This window comes from Delphinapterus leucas, unplaced genomic scaffold (assembly GCF_059928025.1).
Source record: "Delphinapterus leucas isolate spDelLeu-1000000601 "Yukka" unplaced genomic scaffold, BTC_Dleu_Yukka2 spDelLeu_asBTCV2_sq25, whole genome shotgun sequence".
In the NCBI taxonomy this organism is placed as follows: domain Eukaryota; kingdom Metazoa; phylum Chordata; class Mammalia; order Artiodactyla; family Monodontidae; genus Delphinapterus; species Delphinapterus leucas.
Genome location: NW_028322234.1, coordinates 969,046 through 981,881, shown reverse-complemented (window position 1 = coordinate 981,881; position 12,836 = coordinate 969,046). Strand labels below are relative to the sequence as shown.

Sequence of the window (12,836 nt, the reverse complement as noted above, 5' to 3'; positions counted from 1 at the left end):
CAGAGGACACGGGTTCGAGCCCTGATCCAGGAAGATCCCACATGCTGCGGAGCAACTAAGCCTGTGCGCCACAACTACTGAGCCTGCGCTCTAGAGCCTGCGAGCCACAACTACTGGAGCCCACATGCCACAACTACTGAAGTCTGCATGCCTAGAGCCCATGCTACACAACAAGAGAAGCCACCACAATGAGAAGCCCACGCACCACAACGAAGAGTAGCCCCCGCTCGCCACAACTAGAGAAAGCCTGTGCGCAGCAACGAAGACCCAACACAGCCAAAAATAAATAAATAAATAATAATTTTTTTAAAAAATAGAACTGGTCAAAGGTCCCTGAGGCCTGGGAAGCAGAGATTGGTCGAGCTGCCCTCCTGGGCTGTTTATGGAAAGCCAAGCAGAGAGTTTCCTTGGTGGGCCCCCAAGGATGGGAAAGTTGGGAGCTGGTGGGTGTGAGTAGCATAATAAGGAGTGGGGATCCTCCTCTCTTTCCCAGATACTGGAACTGGAAGCAGGAAGAGGGACCATCTTTGTTTTGGGTCCTATTGGGGATGAGGAGTTTAAGGAGATCCAAGAGAAGCTCCCTACTTTAGGAATCTTAGAGTCCATGGAGAAGTATATTCATTTTCTATTGCTGCCTAAAATTAACCACAAACTTTGCAGCTTAAAATAATACCCATTAATTACTTCATAAATCTGTGGGTCAGAAGTCCAGCACTGCGTGACTCAGTTTTCTGCTCAGGGTCTCACAAAACTGAGATCAAGGCTAAGTTTTCTGGAGGCTCTGGGGGAAATTCCCTTCCAAGGTCATTCAGATCATTGGCAGAATTCAGTTCCTTGTGTTTGTAGGACTGAGGTCCCTTTTGCTTTGCAAGCCAAGGGCTGCCCTCAGCTGCTAGAAGCTACCTGCATTTCTTGCCATAGAGACCCTTCGATCTTCCAAGCCAGCAACAGAGAATCTCCCCCACGTTGACTCTCTTACCCTTTGAATTTCTTTTGCCAGGAAGAACCCTGTCACTTTTAAGGGCGCATCTGATTAGGTCAGGCCCACTAAGGAGCATCTCCCTGTCTTAAGGTCAACTGATTTGGGACCTTACTTACATTTGCAGCATTCTTCTACAGAAGCATCTAGATTAGTGTTTGATTAAATGACTGGGAGAAGGTATGTTTACACCAGGGAACTTGGGGGCCATCTTAGCGTTCTACCTACAAAGAAAGTAAATTATCCCATGGAAAAAATACTAAAAATACTAAACCAAGGGGTGCTAAAATATGCAACTGGAGCACAAAGGAGGGAGATAGGTTGGGCATGTATTATTTTTCCTGCCCAACAACCATCCACCTTGGTTCAGTAAGGACACCCTGATTTTTCCTTTGGGAACCACTCCTCCTTCATCCACTCCATGAGTCTCTAGTGCTGCCCACTCTACCCTCAGTTCTAGTGCTGGGGGTGTGGCCTAGGTCTGGCCAATCAGAGCATGGTATCTCTAGACCACAGTGATTGGTTCAGGGATAAGCTATACGCAAGTTTGGCCAATCAGAGTCAGCCTTGGGACTTTCACCAGAACTTTTATGATAAAGGTACTTTCTTCCCACTGGGGTCCCTAAGAATGCAAGCCTGGAGATGTTGATGGCCATCTCTGTCACTGCCTGGGGAAGGCCTACCTGAGAATGAAGCACACATATAGGAATAGCAGAGCAAACAGGGAAGGAAGGATGGAGGAATGCTGTAGGAGGCAACCTCCTAGATGGTCCCCATTGATCCTCACCTCCTGGGATTCATGACCTTGAATAGTCTCTTCTAAAACTGATTCAGAGCTGTTCTGTGTGTCCAATAGAATACAGCAGAAATGATTGTGTTTGACTTCCAAGCCCAGATCATAAAAGGCCTTGCAATTTTTGCCTTGGTCTCATGGATCGCTCACTCCGGGGGAGGCCAGCTGCCATGCTGTGAGGACACTTAAGCAGCCCTGCAGAGAGGCCCATGAGGGAAGAAAGTAAAGCCTCCTGCCAACAGCCAGCACCAACTGGACAGCCATGTGAATGAACCACTTTTGATATGGATACTGCAGCCCCGACCATCTGGCCTGCAACCTCATTAGAGACCTCAAGCCAGACCATCCCGCTAAGCTGCTCCTGAATTCTTGAACCTCTGAATTTGAGAAAATCCTAATTGATTTTTGTTGTTTTAGGCCATAAATTTTAGGATGATTTGTTACCCAGCATTTGATAACTAATACAGATAAAATGATTACTGATTCTTTTATTTGCGAACCTGGATCCTAAAACTAGAGATACCCTCAAGAATTCTCAGTTACATTCACCAATTAAAACCAATTTGAATGGACTTCCATCGCTTTCAAAGAAGTCCTGACTGATACAAAGTAATTTGTGGGAAATGAAGTGAAGACAGAATGCAGCGATTCCTTAATTCTGCTGGAAGAGAGGTAGGCCATGGAAGACTTCCTGGAACAGAAACACAGCAACAGGTCGGCAGGAGTAGAGGCACCACTTCAACAATTGTTTTCAAAAGTTGATGTGACAGCTATTGGGACTTCCCTGGTGGTCCAGTGGTAAAGAATCCGCCTTGCAATGCAGGGGGCACTGGTTCGACCCCTGGTCGGGGAACTAAGATCCCACATGCCGTGGGGCAACTAAGCCCGTGCGCCACAACTACTGAAGCTCGCGCGCCTCAACTAGAGAGCCTGCGTGCTGCAAACTACAGAGCCCACACACCCTGGAGCCTGCATGCCACAACTAGAGAGTGAAAACCCACACGCCACCACTAGAGAGAAGCCTTCACACTGCAACGAATAGCCTGCTCGCTGCGAGGAAATATCCCGCATGCCGTCACTAAGACCTGACACAGCTAAAAAAGAAAATTTTTTTAATTTAAAAACTGATTTGGGCTTCCCTGGTGGCGCAGTGGTTGAGAGTCCGCCTGCCAATGCAGGGGACACGGGTTCGTGCCCCGGTCTGGGAAGATCCCACATGCCACGGAGCGGCTAGGCCCGTGAGCCATGGCCGCTGAGCCTGCACATCCAGAGCCTGTGCTCTGCAACGGGAGAGGCCACAACAGCGAGAGGCCCATGTACCAAAAAAAAAAAAAAAAAATTTAAAAACTGATTAAACAAAAAAAGTTGATGGGACAGCTATTAAGACTATGATGAGGGCCATGGTAAGGGACCTCCCTGGTGGTCCAGTGGTTAAGACTCCACACTCCCAGTGCAGGGGACCCAGGTTCGATCCCTGGTCAGGAAACTAGATCCCACATGCCACAACTAAAAGATCCTGCATGCTGCAACTTAAAAAAAAAAAAAGATCCTACACGCCGCAGTGAAGATCCTGTGTGCCACAACTAAGACCCAGTGCAGCCAAATAAATAAATAAATATTTTAAAAAAGACTGTGATGAAAGTGAAACTGTGAGCTGTATAGATGAGATCATTAAAATGAAAGCATCTTCGTCAGTTCTTTTTTTTTATATAGTATTTTTAAATTTATTCATTTATCTTTGGCTGTGTTAGCTCTTTGTTGCTGCGCATGGGCTTTCTCTAGTTGCGGTGAGGGGGGGTTACTCTTCGTTATGGTGCATGGGCTTCTTGTTGTGGTGGCTTCTCTTGCTGCGGAGCAGGGGCTCTAGGTGCACGGGCTTCAGTAGTTGTGACTTGCGGGCTCAGTAGTTGTGGCTCGCGGGCTCCAGAGCACAGGCTCAGTAGCTGTGGTGCATGGGCCTAGTTGCTCCGCGGCATGTGGGATCTTCCCAGACCAGGGCTTGAACCTGCATCCCCTGCATTGGCAGGCGGATTCTCAACCACTGCTCCACCAGGGAAGCCCCCTTTGTCAGTTCTTGATTGCAGTTCTTGAATACAGTCCATGGCCCAGAGCTGGTCCCACGTTGGCTCCTTTCTCCTGATAAGAAGCCAGCTCTCCCTCCAAATGGAAGGGGCCTTTTAATTTATTTTATTTATATTTATTTTGGGCCGCATTGGGTCTTCGTTGCTGCGCGTGGGCTTTCTCTAGTTGTGGTTAGCGGGGCTACTCTTCATTGCGGTGTGCAGGCTTCTCATTGTGGTGGCTTCACTTGTTGTGGAGCACGGGCTCTAGGCGCATGGGCTTCAGTAGTTGTGGCTCGCGGGCTCTAGAGCACAGGCTCAGTAGTTGTGGCGCATGGGCTTATTTGCTCCACGGCATGTGGGATCTTCCCGGACCAGGGCTTGAACCCGTGTCCCCTGCACTGGCAGGCATATTCTTAAGCACTGCGCCACCAGGGAAGCCTGGAAGGGGCCTTTTAAACAGGTCTTCACAATGAATAGGGCTTTGTAGGTGGGAAAGGGAGAGAACAGCTTCCAGGCAGAGTGAGTACTACAACTTCACAGAAACCTGAATGTAGCATGTCAAATGAAGAATGTGATGAGCACAGGGTGCTCTGTAGGGAATGTGAGATGAGGCATCCAGTCTGTTGGGACTGGAGATGGACATTCATGGGTATTTGGATGTTCAACATCTATTCCCCCTTCCTCTTCCTCTAGTCTCCCAGTTTCTATTTGGGGTCGCCCCTCCCCCATTGTGTGGGGGAAGGGAAATTTCTAGTGATCACCTCCCACTCTGGAAGCCTAATGGACCAGATCACCCTCTCCCCCTGTATTAACATAGTCAGAGGGGCCTAAACGTGGTCAATGGGCACTCTCTCCCAGGACTCTGAATCCTGAACAGGCCACCCAAGGATGGTGAAAAGAGCTGGGGTTGGAAGTCTGCCATTGCACCAACTGTGCCCCGACCAGATTGTCCCTGCTACATGGCATAAGTCAGGATGCCTTCCAAAAGCCAAGCTTAAGTAGCAAGGAAATTCAAATGCATCATTTCGTATCATAAGAGATCTAGAGTGGAGGGGCTCCAGGAACAGTGCTTTCAGTGGTTTAACAATGTCATCAAGAAACCATGTTCCTTCTTCTTTTTGTTTACTATGGTCCTCGGTGTGTATACTTTCAGGCTGATTCCCTCATGGTCACAAGATGGCTGCCACAGCTCCAAGAATCACATCTAAACTCCAGTGAAGAGGAACCTTCCCTTCCAGTAGATCTTTCTTAGAAATGAGGAAACCTTCCTCCCCCGCAAATCCCAAGAAGACCTCCCCTCATGGCTCAATGGCCACAACTGGGTTACCAGACACTCCTAAACCAATCTCTGGCAAGGGTAAGGGGATCTCCTGTCTTAGTCCAATCAACCCTGGAGCCAAGTCAGGCTGTGAGGTAAAATAGCCACAGAAACAGAATTGGGACTCTGCAAAAGAGGAAGGGGAGTGGTATTGGATATTAGGTAAACAACCAAAGTGTCTGCTGTAATTCCTGCTTCCTTATCCTCTAGTGGCCCTTAATTCCTTCTTATTTCCAAGCCTGTTCCTTCTAGTTGATGCTATGAACCGCTGAGGGCATTCCCATAAAGTAAATTCCCTTTTGTTTAAGTAGCTAGAGCCATGTTCTGTTGCTTGCAGCCAAGGCCTTTCACTCTCCCTTATCCCTCAAGTCTAACCAGCCTCCAAGTTCTGTTCATTACACTGCCCACATATTTCTCAAGTCCCTCCACTTCTCTCCATTCCCACTGCCTCTTTCTTTGACTTCCGTAAAATTAAAGGTATATACAGTGGCGGAACATAATTTGAGAACCTCTGGTGGACATCTGTCATTTCCCTTCTTTGGCATTCATTCTCCCTTTATCTAGTAAGAGCTCTCAATGTTCCTTTGGGGAGGGGCCCATTCCCCCTTCCATCAAGTGGATATAAGAAAGATTACCCCATCCCTCAGCTGAGGGTGGAGTGGGCATGTGATCCAGACCTGGTCAATTAGAACACTGCCTCTTAAGGAAAACTCAGGGTGCTAGATCCCTTATTCAAAGAGGAACATTTCTCATATTTGTTATTCTAGTTTATTTTCATTTAAAATCTTTTAGGTTAAGTTTAAGCTTTTTAAGAGTTAGTTTTGGAAATTGAAACACATTGCTAATACTGTAGGAATTGGTGAGGACTTGACTTAAAACTTTCTTTGTATTGTGATTTCCTTTTGGGTGTATTTTGCTAAATGAAACTTGTTAAATTTTTTGTTAACTAAATTTTTTTCTTAAAATAAAGAGACTTTTTCACAATGAAAAAAAAAAAACCCTGCCTCTTTCTGTCCTCAGTGACTGGTTCAAAATGAACACCTGACCCAAATCAAACCAATGAGAGGCAACCCCGTGATTTTTGCTGGAATCAAGATAGAGGATTTCTCTTTCTAAAAAAGTTGCCATGTTGGTAGGAAGTGACCTTGAAGCTGCTGGCGGCCGTGTTTAGCATCTCAGAAACTGCCTGAGAATAAACACAACACTTTAAAAGCCAAGTCAGAATATGGGAAAGACAAATTTTGAGTGACACCATTTGAGACCTGGGATGCAATGACACTTGAAATCAGAACCACCACCTATACTTTTCAGTTACTTAAACCAATAAATTCCGTTTTTTTACTTAAGCCGGTTTTAGTTGCAACCAAAAGTCCTAACTGATGCAAGCAAGAATTCATGCATCGTTACCAGGAAGTTCCTAAAACAAAACAAAACCGCTAGTGATCAGCTCTGTAAGTCAGTAGCTTAAAGAATAGGAAAACAATGACCTTAGAAGCAGGGACTGGAGGGAAAAAAACAGCAACGAACTTCAATCAGGAAACCTTCAAATCCCGTCTTGAACCTCAAATCACTACCAAAACCTCAAATCACTACCAACCGCTGGTGTGACCATGGGTCAGGGGCTAAGTTTTTCTGAACCTAAAGAGGCCACGCCTCTTTAGGGAGGGGATGGCAGTCACACCATCTGGCAGGCTTGTAGAGATGCTTGAATGGGAATGCATGTGAAAGGGCAGAGCCTGGCATATGGTTGGGGCTCAGTCTATAGGAGTTTACAAAGAAACTTTCCCATGTGGACACCCCCCCGCCTCAGCAATTTCTACATGCGTGCCCAGTTCCCCCTGAACATCTGGGTCCCTTCCATCAACTGCTTTGGATCAGAGCAGAAAGGCACCATCTCCTCACCCTGGTTTCTGTCTTTCCATACCTGGGGTGTCAGTCTGTGGGATGAGAAGGGAGAAACCATCAAGTACCTGCTCACAGGTTCCTGGATCCACAGACACACACAGACTCCACTCCTCTGTAGCAGAGACTTGGGGGCGTACATTTCAAGAGGTGGCAGAACTGCCTATTCAAAGACAAGTTTAGGGGGTCAGAAGGTAACCAGCCCATCATCCTTCATTCCTCTCACTCGGTGGCACCATTTTTATCCCAGTCATTCAGGCCACCACCATGGAACATTTGTACAAATGGAAGCCACTCCTTCCTCCAGACCAGTGCTGCCTGTCAGAACTTCGGCGATGATGGAAATATTCTCTACCTGTGTTTTCCAATACAGTAGCCATTAGTCACATGTGGCTATTAAGCACTTGAAAAGTGGCTAGTATGACTGAGGAACTGAATTTTCATTTTATTTAATTTTAATTTTAATTTAAATAGCCACACGTGGCCAGTGGCTACTGTACTGGACAGTGCAGCTCCACAGTGTGACAAGAGGGAGAGGCGTATGAAATACTGTTGGAGAGCTACACAGGCCCAGATCGAGTTGGGCCCTGGTAGGCCAAGGGGAAGAGTTTGGGTTTTATTTTTAAGTGTAATGGGAAGTTAATTACCTACTACAGCTAATAAGAGATGACAAATTGCTCCCAAATTTAGCGGCTTAAACTACAAACATTTACAGGCATACCTCATTTTATTGCACTTCAAAGATAGTGCGACTGGGGTAAGGTCCACTTCCAAGTTCATTCACAAGGCTGTTGGCCTCAGGTCCTTCTTGACTGTTGGCCAGAGACCTCAGTTCTGGCCATGTAGACCTCTGCATAGAGCAACTTCCTTGAGGGTGAGCCAGCAAGGGGGTGAGAAAGCACCTAAAACAGAAACCACAGCCTTTTAGTAACCTGATCTATGAAGTGACATTTCAACACTTTGGCTGCATTCTTTTCACTAGAAGTAAGTCATTAGGTCCAATCCATGCTTGAGGAAAGGGGATCACATCAGGGGGTGAATATCAGGAGGGGGGATCATTGGGGTCATCTTAGAGGCTGCCCACCCCAGGAAGCCACCGGGGGGTTCTGAGCAGGAGAGTGACAGGACCCGGTTGATTGTTTCTAAAATAAGCAATAGAGTCACATGATACAAGATTAAAGTCCAAAAGCCTATAAGGGGACTTACCTGGTGGTCCAATGGTAAAGAATCTGCCTGCCAATGCAGGGGACGCGGGTTCGATCCCTGGTCAGGGAACTAAGATCCCACATGCTGCGGGGCTACTGAGCCCTTGCACCTCAACTAGAGAGCACGCGCGCCACAACTACAGAGCCCACCTGCCCTGGAGCCCGCACGCCACAACTAGAGAGAAGCCCACGCACCACAAAGAAAAAAGATCCCGCATGCGACAACAAAGACCTGACACAGCCAAAAATAAAAATAAATAAATAAATACAAATCATTTAAAAAACAAAACAAAACAAAAAACCGAAACAAAGGGTATAAGATGAAAAGCCCCCCTCCAGCCCTGTCCCCAGCCACTTAACTCCCCCTTCCTATAGGCAACCAATGTTCCCATACCTCATGTGGCCTTCCAGAGGGGGGTCCATGCGTACAGAAGCAGATTCATCTGTGGGAGTTAGTGTTGTTCACTAAATATTTCCAATTCTATTCTCCTTCCAGGCGGATAGTCGTTATTCCAGAATCTATTTCTCTGTAGCAAACCACTCACAACTTAGTGGCATAAAACACGAACTTATTAGGCTGATGGATTTTGCGGGTTGGGAATTCAGACAGGACACAGCAGGGATGGCTGTCTGCACCACAATGCCAGGGGCCTCAGCTGGGGCCGATGGGAATGCCCGGGAGCTGGAATCACCCAGGGGCTTCTTTGCTCAACTGTCTTGTGCTCTAGGTGGGACAACTGGAAGGCTGGGCTCAGCTGGAACTGTCAACCATAGCAGAGCAATGACCAATCTACACGTGAACAATCTATTCAGTGTGGGCTTATCACATCACAGCACAGCTGATGAGCCTGAAGGAACATCCTGAGAGAACAAGCATTGCAAGAAACCCAGGCTCCATGGCCTTTTGTGACCTGGCCTCAGATCTCACGTGTATCACTTCCACCATATTCTACTGATGACGAGAGTCACTAAAGCCAGGCCAGAAGTAAGGACAGGGAAATGAGAGCCCACCTCTTGCTGTGTGGGTGGCAAGGTCACACTGCAGAAATGCCTGTGGGATGGGAGTGTATTGCTACATTCATCTTTGGAAAATACAATCTCCCACAGTAGTGTCGGACCTCCACACCCTTCTCAACTTAGTTGTGGCCATGTGGTTGCCTTAACCAATGAAATGTGAGCAGAAGTGACTTGTGTCACTTTCAGATGCAAGCTTTAAGGGCCATCATATGATTCCCCACATTTCCTTTTACTGCCTGACATTGCAGAAGCGCAGATTGACAGGGAGTCTCTAGTGTCCTGGGTCTCTGAGTGACTACTCCTAGTGGAGCCTCCCAACTTCCCAACAACCTGCACTGGACACAAGGTGTACCTGAGAAGTTAACTCTTGTTGCTTTAAGTCACTGAAATTTGGGGATTGTTTGTTACTGCAGCATAACCTAGCCTATCCTGACCTTCTGTATACAACTACTAGCAAATCCTACCCACTGTTCTGTACTTTGCTTTTTTCAATTTTTTTAAGATTTTTAAAATATTTATTTAATTTATTTATTTGGCTGTGCCAGGTCTTAGTTGCGGCATGCAGGATCTTTTAGTTGAGGCATGCGGGATCTAGTTCCCTGACCAGGGATTGAACCCAGGCCCCCTGCATTGGGAGCATGGAGTCTTAGCCACTGGACCACCAGAGAAGTCCCACTTTTTTTATTTAACAATATATCTTGGAGATTGTTTATATCAGTACATGAAGAGCACCCCGACAGTTTTTTTTTTAAAGCTACATAGTATTCCTGTACAGGAAAGGACCAGATTTTACTTAACTAGTCCCTATTAAGGACAATTAGTACATTTGGTGTTTTTGGACAATGCTGCAGTGAACAACCTTGAACATTCATTTCTTATTTTGCTTGAGTGCAATTATATTTGTAGGATAAACCCTAGAAGTGCATATGTCAGACGACTGGTGGCAGACTTCCCTTTTAAAAAGGATCACTTTGGTCATAGCTAGAGAACGGGTTGAAGAGTCAGAATCCAAGAGTTGTGTGTGATACCATCCCCTCCTCACCCCATATCAATCACCAAGTCTTATTCATTCGAGCTCTGTGATAGCTCTCAACCTGGCCACTTGTCTGCACCCACTGGCCACTGCCCCAGCACAGTGCATCATTCCTCTCTCCAGTGATTCCTATTAAAAGGGCCTCCCACCTGTCTTACTCAGGATACTTGGCTCTAAACAATGAAGCTGATTCTGGGTAACTTAGGCAGACAAGGAACTGATTGGATGCTCTTGGGTGCTTGCTGAATTTCCCTACCCCAGGAAGGGCCTGGCTCGACCACCTCCCCCTCTTCTTCCACTGCCACCATAATGAACCCTAAATGGTCCTCTGATGTCTTATGTTAATCACTTGCTTTGGATTTCAAAGACCTGCTTGCAAACATTGGAAACGTTCCAGGTACCAGGGACCTTAGAGAGGAAATTCTGCCTCCTCTCTGATTTCCCTAGTGGAAAGCAGGGCCTGCCTCTGCATTTTATAGGTTTCCTCCCAAAGGGGAGGGGTGTTCAGATGCTGGGCGTCAAAACAATCAGTGTTTACAAGTCAGCCTAGGCCCCTCTCTCCCCACCCTTCACCTCACCCCTAGCACAGTGTGGCTGAGTCAGCAAATATGATCAAACTACTCCCTGGTTTATCACACCCTGGACAGCTCCCCACTACTCTCAAAATGAAGTCCAGACTCCTTACCTAGCTTCCAAGGACCTCCCTGATCCAGGCCTCTTCAAGGCCTCCCCATGCACACCCCAATGTGTACCTGAAAATCTAGTTCAATGCTCTGCCCTCAGGTGCCAAATGCATGAGCCCTTAACCACCTTCCTCTACAGAACTCTGAACATGTGCTAGCCCTCTAGCCAGAGGCTCTTTCCCTCCCACTCCAGTTACCTCTGAAACCTGCACATTCTCACTTAACTCTCAGGTCTCACTTAGACACAACACCCTTCACTGGGTGAGGTACCTGCCCTTTGTCCTACTGACCACTGGGTTTCCTTCCTTCAAAGTACTTTTCTTTATTCCCCAAAGTATCCTAGATCCATGCGCTTTTCTCCATGTCCACTGCCACCTTCTCAGTCCAAGCAACCATCCTCTCTCTCCTGGAATTCAGTAGGCTCCCAACTGCTCACTCTGCTTCCACTCTTGGCCCCCTGAAAGTCTACTAGCTAGAGTGATCTTTTAAAAGTATAAGTCAGGAACTTCCCTGGCGGTCCAGTGGTTAAGACTCCGTGCTCCCAATGCAGGGGGTGCGGGTTCAATCCCTGGACGGGAACTAAGATCCCACATGCCACATGGCCTAAAAATAAAATAAATAAAAGTATAAATCATCCTTTCAAAGGCTCCACATTTCATTTAAGAAAAACAAACAAACTCCTCTCCGTGGTTTACAAAGCCTTTCAGGATCTACGTAGAATCCCTGCTCCTTCAACTCATCTCAGACTTTGGGCCCTGAAGCTACACAGGCCTTCTTCCTGTTCCTTGAACATACCAAACTTACTCTAGGCTCAAAGCTTTGCACCTGCTGTTGCCTCTGCTTGACACTGTTCCCCTAGATCTTTGTGTGGTTGGATCTGCTCAAATGTCACACCCTGAGACCATTTCCCCTATCTTGTCTTAATGTCTTAATAGCACTTGTCACTCCCTCAGACCATACCATTTATTTGTTTACACATAGGATTACCATATTTATCCCCCTTCTAGCAGGTAGGCAGAGAGACTGACTATCTTGCTGGCACCACTGTATTCCCTAGCACCTGGCCCAGTGCCTGGCACAAAGTGCATGCTCTGTATTTTTGGATGAATGAATGGATAGGAATCAGAGAAGCCTAGTTGAATAGGACTCTGCCTTACCCGCAAGTTTGGGCAAGCCTCCGTTTCCTGGTGTGTGAAGTGAGGTTGGAGGGAGTAGGATGTTTAGCTACAAGGTGTTGATTAGCTGTAAAATTTCGGCGTTGTTTTCTCCCTAGTCCTAGGCCCGCAGCCCTCCACTGGACCTCAGCTCCCCACCTATATAATGGGTGTGAGCTCATTCCCTACGTCTTGGGGTGGTAGCGCTGCCTTATAAGGCAGCAGAGGCCGAGGGCGGACAAGGCCGTGTGGGTGGAGAGAAATCACAACATCCGGCTGTGGGGGCGGGGTGGGGCGGGGCTGGGGCGCCCGCGGTGGCCGGCCTGGAGGCCTGGGAGCAGCTCGGGAAGCCAGCACCCTCCTGTGGGCCTCTCCCTGCTAACGATGTGCGCCCTCCAGAATGGGCCGGCCCAAAGGAATACGGCTGGATACACGGCCCGAACTTGCTTGAGCCTGGCCTGCAAGAGGCCCAAGATACCAAGCGCATCCCCTACAAACCCTGCACAAGCCAAGGCGAGCCAAAAGGACCTGGCCCACACCCACATCTAATGGCCCAATCAGGGTGCAAAGCTGAGAATGACTGACGCTTCCTTCATCCAATCAAATACCAGAGATCCGGGGCGTGACCCAGAGGACCCACCTCTTTTGTCCCAGCGGAGGGCTCGGCCCTAATTGGCAGTTTGGTATCC

General features: G+C 47.5%; 1 long non-coding RNA gene across 1 annotated transcript; it reads right to left on the bottom strand.

Moving 5' to 3' along the window:
• Positions 1–2,976: 2,976 nt before the first annotated feature.
• LOC149744003 (uncharacterized) lies at positions 2,977–12,342 on the bottom strand. Its single transcript, XR_016391454.1, has 3 exons — positions 8,655–12,342; positions 7,777–7,957; positions 2,977–7,218 (listed from the first exon to the last, which is right to left on the bottom strand). It is a non-coding gene; the product is annotated as an uncharacterized LOC149744003 (long non-coding RNA).
• Between the last annotated feature and the right edge of the window lie 494 nt (positions 12,343–12,836).